We start from the raw sequence: 6,664 nt of genomic DNA, 5'->3' as shown, positions 1-6,664 counted from the left end.
CCATCCTAAGCCCGACACCAGGTACTGCCATGTATAATTTCATTCATGTCCCTGTGTGTGTGTGTATTTATGTTTGAATATAGAGGCAGAACCTATACTTAGTAGATCTAAGTACATTATATCATTAGATGATGTAGATGGTCACCTGGTTATTGGGTGCACACACATCACCGTTGTTCCTCGTAGAGATATTTGAGATAAATATTTCTTATATGCCTATCTATTCATTGGCATTTTATTCACAATTATTTCTTTATTTTCATCTTTCTTTTTATGCATATACATGTAGGCAATCAATCAACATCTTTTTAACTTGCTCATAGTGTTATCGATGACAATGATGGTATTAGCATAGAGTTGGGTGCTTCATCTCTATTGCTTTCAACTTCCACTTAGGTGATCATCGATTATTCATCATGAGGGTCTTCATCGAATGCTCAGCTTACTCATAGTGATTCTACCTAGGTATTACCCACGAGTGATGTTGGTGTCACTGTGACGGAACTTATTACTCGTCATTCTTCTGCTCAGGTGCCCCAAGTTGTTCATCAAGGAGCTCTTCACCGAGCATCACGTCTCGCTTAGGTGACTACCGATCTACAGATTTTTTAGATGATCTATAGATTTTTTAGTGGATCTTTATCCCTTAGGTATTATTCTATTTTTTAGGATATTTAATTTCTTGTTTCTCTTTTTTTCCTTTGATAATAACCCCTCTTCTCCCTTTGTATCTAGGTCTAGGCTACTGTGTTTTACCTCAAGATCAGTGTCCCAGGCCCACGGATCTATTGGTCAGTGATGGTTGAGAGGAGTCTAGTGTGTTGTTGCTGCACTACAAACTTTACAGTTGAGAGTGGACCTTAACGCTCTTCTAGATCTATTTAGTTTCTACACAAATATTAGTCTACTCTTATATTTTATTGCAGCATGTGGCCTTCAGGATAGCATTCTACAGGACTAGAAGTTTCTCTGCCATACTATAGTGTTTGGACTATTTTAGCTGCATATCATCTCTTAGGAGTTGTCATATGAAATTCTTACTAAGCTAAAGACAAGAGCCAGAGCTTCTTGGGATAGAATGAGGAGAGCTTGCTTTTGATCTAGATTTTGGTTTGTAAACTTTAAAACACTATCATTGAGACATATATAAGGAGAAATTTTATATTTTGGCTATATCAGTCGAGCTCAAAGCTTTGAAGTAAAGGATGAGGATTCCTTTGGAGAGACACTCACTGATCCGGGCAGTAGCTGCTCGTACTGAGGAGTATTTTGAGTGGATAACTGAGGAGGCTGACATATTAGAGAAGAATTAATCTACATCAGTTGATGACTTTGACATGACAAATCATTATTTAGAGGCTATTCTGGAGAGGCAGAGAGTACTACATGATTGCTTGTTCAGAGTTAAACATCAGATAATTAGCCTCCAGTTTCGACTTTGATTGCCTCTCTACCATCTCTTTGGTACGCATATATGCAGTTTATTTATTTTGTTGAGTTAAAATTTAGGCTTTTAACCTTTCTAGAAGCTCAACCTTTAGGTTTGTGAGCATGAAATATTTAGTCATCATAGATAGATCATTTAGTTAGTAAGCATTTTCATATATCATCGCCTTTCACTTCGCATAAGCATATATATGATAATTGCATATTACTTTGCAATATTATACAAAATCTATCACCTAATTTACAGGGATAGATGAAAAACACCTCCTGCTTTGTAGGAGGATATATTGATTGTCTCTTATTTTATAGAGTTAGTTAAAATTATTTCCTGCCTTATAAAAATATATGAAAATTGCTTCCTAGTTTATAAGAATATTTTTGCTGACAATCTTAGTTTTCTTTCAGCACTAGTTTTGACTGTAGTAATAGCTTTACCTACTTGTTTGTTCTTTATAAAATTAGTTTTTCCTATTTATTTTAGTACCAATTTTGTTCTTTCCATCACAAGTTTTATTTACCAACTGTTGACTTTCATCTACTTGTTTGTAGGTGTTCAAAGCTAACAGTTGTAAAAGCTGAAGCTTGTAGCTGAAGGGTTTACCAGGAGCTGGATATTGCGAGGAGTTGCTTATGGTTAGGAGATGGAGCTAGGTTTAGATTTGTTAGGATTTTTTTTAGCTTTTTCTTTTTATTTTAGTTGGTGAGACATGTATTTAAGTTGTATAGTGCAAACAATTATTTTCTATGATTTTATAGTTTGATTCAAAAATATAAAAGTTCAACAAAATTGCTCTTCCCTTGGTGTTTTCTACTTGCATTTTAACTTTCATTATTAATATAGTTGGTTTAAAACTTAAATTTTAAATTACAATGTATCGCTCAACTCGTTAATTACATTTTTAAAATTACTTAATTATTTAATTAAATTTAATTTTTAGTTAATTAGTTATTTAATTAGGTATGTTTTAAATCAATTATTAAAGATTTCATTTTATTTTTGGTTAGTTTAGATTACTTAATTTGAAATTGATTAAATCAATTAAATGAAACCTAAATTTAATTAATTCAATCAAGTTAGAGATTTAAATTTAATTGATTGGTTTTATCAATTAAAAGATTTTTTTGTTTTAAATTAATTAGTCTATTTAATTAATTACTAAATTATATATTTGAATTAATGTTTAATTATATTAAACTTTTAAATTAAAATTGATCAATTAAATAAATTTAATTATTTAATATGATTGAGTGATTTAATTTTAAATTAATAATTTTAAAATTTATTGGTTAAATAAAATAAATTTATTTTTAAATTAATAAAATTGTTCTAAAAAAATACCTGAAAAATTTGGTAATTTCTCAAGGCAAATTCGATAGCTTCCCATGGGAATTTTGGTAACCTCCCAGCACAACACCCAATGAGAGGAGGTTAGGGAGGGCACTTGCACTTTCAGATCTGCTGGGTCGGATCAAATCGACCCCGATATTGATCTATGAGTCCTCCAATTTGGTGGTTGTGGTACTTGTTTTAAAAGTTAACGTTTCCTAATAAATATTGGCAACCTTACATTGCCCCCACTCAACGAGGGGAGGTTAGGGTGGGCACTTTCCTTTTTGGGTATGCTCACCAAATCAAATCAACATCCAAGGGCTTCTGGGGATTAAAATGGACTCCAAAATCTCTCATTGATCTTCAATTCGATGATCCAAGTCTCCAATCTAGTTATTGTAACACTCCTCCTTCCTAACTCACATTTTAAATAGAAGAGCAGCCTTGGGCGTGTAATCAAACTCAAGTAAAGAAATCAAGCTCATCTTCAGGCTTCGTGTGAGAAGGCAGATCAGACGGGAAGCACGATAGGTAGTACGAGTTGAATGGCTAGTACAGAGGAAAGTCCCGAGCCTCTATAGTCTTTGGTGATTCTTTATGCGAGTGCCACGATCAGGTCAGAGGAACGGGAGGCATGGTGAACGTGTGAGAGGCACAGGAGAGGGATTAAAAGCTCGCATGTGTGTTGGATAACGGGAGGCATGGCGAACTGGGCTGTTAATCTGGGAGGTACTGCTTCGCTCAGGTAGGGGCAGAAGGGCAGTGCTGCTTCAAGCATCTGCGTGTGGGGTTATGTATAAGGAGAAATTATTGTGTGTGGAATCTGAATATATAGCTATGTTCGGATGCTTAAGTGGGAAGTGAAAAGTTCGAGATATTTATTTTGACTTGCGTCAACCCAACAATACCCAACCCTATCAAAATCATTTATCTTGCAGCCCAACCCGGGCATAACGTTAAATTTAGGGTTGGCGCTTCTTTTTTTTTTCAGAATTTAAGGCTCGAATCACCGTAATATATAATGCTTTCAGTCAAAATTTTCGCAAAAAAAAAGCCGATAAAGATGAAGATTGACCTAGATTTGGACGAGGATGTTTATTTTATGAACAGACAATATTCTCACAGGGCTCGGAGGATGCCGATAACCTGAATGCCAACGTCCAGGAAACGAGCGCACAGGAAGCAGAACAGTTAAAACCAATGCGAATAGATGGAAAGTTCATCTTATCGGTAAAGTTCGCATCCTTCCAAATTTTCTTTACAACAATGTTACCATTAAATTTCTTTACAGAGTCAATGTTGCCAAGTTTTCTTTACAATGTTCTTTTATCAATAATGTACATAATATTAAATTGTAATTGACTTTAAAAGAAGACTCGGTGGTCCCTTCTTTTAAAGTAGTATTGAGCTAGGGTACAATAAGGAATTTGTAGAATGATTTTTGCATTACTAAGTTTTATTGCGTATTCATTGCTTATTTGTTTGATATACATTGAGTATTTTATTACTTATTTGTTTGGTATACATTACGTATTAATTGCGTATTTGTTGCATATTGTTCTGCTTAATTACTACTTATTGGTTGCATATGTATAATTTATTTATTACGTATTTATCAAGATGTTTATGTTAATGAGAAAGAGGCATATGAGTGTAATTATGGGCAAAATCTTGGTTTTAGTGTTCGTAAGGATCATCACAGTTACTGGCCAAATTCTAGAAATTTAAAATCCAAGGACATTGTTTATTCAAAAGCTAGTTTTAAGAAGTTGCCTGATCTTAATATCCAAAGGAAATATCAAAAATCAGACACCCGAACTGGTTGTCCAGCTATGATTTGGTTTATAGTGGATTAATCTGGATATTGGAAGGTGAAAAAATTTATTGAAAATCACAATCATGATTTGCCTAGGCCAGAAGACCGACATCTTCTTAGATCATGCAGGAATGTGTGTGATGAAAAAGCTTCGGTTCTTAAATCAATGGCAGAAACCGGGATAAGAACTATTGATGCATTTTCCTTTCTTGCTGATGAAGTTGGAGGTGTCGAAAATATTGGATGCGTACAACTTTATTCAAAAAATAAAAAGAGCAAAGATTGAATTTTGGGACACTAATACTTTGATTGAGTTATTTAAAGAACGTCAACTTAATGATATCATGTTTTCTTAGGATGTCCAGAAGGATGAATTTGATAGATTATTAAATTTTTTTGGGTTGATGGGATTGGTAGGATAGATTATAACTGCTTTGATGATGTGGTAATTTTTTATACAAGTTATAGGCTTAATAAGTATAATTTGGTATGCGCGCCATTTGTCAGAGTTAATAATCATGGGCAAAACATTTTACTTGGGGTGGCCTTCTTGTTCGAAGAGACAATTGAATCATTTACGTGGCTGTTTACAACTTTTGTGCGAATGATGGGTGATAAACATCCAAAAATAATATATACAGATCAAGACCAGGCAATGGCTAGGGCCATAGAAGTTGCACTACCTCACAGTCACCATAGACTGTGCCAATGGTATATCCATAAAAAGGCTCCATCAAAAGTATCGTGCTACAATACCAACAACAAAGTCAAAGGCCTCTTCCATAAGTGTTTGAGCAAATATGACTCTGAGGAGGAGTTTGAGAATACATGGACTGAATTGATCATACAAGGGAACCTCCAAGATTATGTTTGGTTGCAGGATCTTTATAGGATAAGGAATAAGTGGTCGACAACCTTCAATAAGAATGTTTTAGCATGGACATTCTATCCACACACCGTAGCGAGTCTATTAATAATGTGTGTCATGGCATTTCTAAGCCCACAAATTCCTGCTCAGCCTAGCTTCAAATTCTTGGAAGAGATTTTTGCAGGTATCTTGGACTATTTTCATTATTTTCTCTTCTAGAACATCGAATGATTAAGGTGAATATGGAAAGTGTGGATGCTTAGGTGATTGGGGTTAGGGTTGTAGGGTAGATTTGGGTTTGTGTTGCTGAGGAGATTGGGGAGGGAGATGATGTTCAGGTGTATTTGTTTGAATGGGAGAATGAGGGCTTGATGGATATTTTTGGATGCCCACAAGATTAACTTCTTTAGGGGTAACTCCCTGGAGGTCAACAAAAATCTATGAAAAATTAATTTGTTATCAAATTTGTCATTAAATAATTTCATTATTGCATATCTATACGCAATATATATGAAATATATATGCAATATATATACAATACCTACGCAATACATAAGCAAGACATACACAATAAATAAGCAATATATTCACAATATATACCTGTCTTCTCTTTAAATTAAAAAATAATTTAGTTGTCTTCTTAGTATTATATACAATGTCATCAGCCCATTGAAGAAAACATGGCCTTTTCTCAGGGTACTTAAGGTAATGAATGGAAGTGTGCTCTAGGAACCAAACCTACATAAAGTAAAAGTAAATTTTAGCAAATCAATCAGTTAAATTAAATATTAAATTAGAATTGTTTTAGCACTCACAATTAGCAGAGGCACAAAACCATTGACGTAACCTGCTAGCTTATTCTTTGAGATCTTCGTAGATATATTATTAATCTCTTCAACCAAGCATTCCCAAATCGACCATGCCCAATTAATTGATGAAAAAGCATCAACATTATTTGATATTATTTTTAACAACCTAGGGATTTTGAATTTGCTTTGTTGGAAAAATAAATTTGAACATAAATACATAATAAATGTTTTCAACATAGTCTCTAAGGGGCTTTCTCCAGTCAACTCTAGCATTTTAGACTTTATATCCTTTGAAGTGATGGTTGCAGTGGGCAAGGTAAGCTAGGTAATCTCTTTACCTTTATTTGGAAGACCAGTAAGGAGGGCAACTTCATCAGCTATGAAAGGTATAACAT

At 34.1% G+C, this 6,664-nt stretch overlaps 1 long non-coding RNA gene across 1 annotated transcript; it reads left to right on the top strand.

Annotated features, from left to right (window-relative positions):
* The first annotated feature begins 330 nt into the window (after positions 1–330).
* LOC114581070 lies at positions 331–2,233 on the top strand. The gene is made up of 2 exons (XR_003702868.1): positions 331–1,464; positions 1,996–2,233. It is a non-coding gene; the product is annotated as an uncharacterized LOC114581070 (long non-coding RNA).
* The last annotated feature ends 4,431 nt before the right edge of the window (positions 2,234–6,664 follow it).

Source organism: Dendrobium catenatum, unplaced genomic scaffold (assembly GCF_001605985.2).
Source record: "Dendrobium catenatum unplaced genomic scaffold, ASM160598v2 fragScaff_scaffold_1493, whole genome shotgun sequence".
In the NCBI taxonomy this organism is placed as follows: domain Eukaryota; kingdom Viridiplantae; phylum Streptophyta; class Magnoliopsida; order Asparagales; family Orchidaceae; genus Dendrobium; species Dendrobium catenatum.
This window is presented reverse-complemented; position numbering and strand designations above follow the sequence as displayed.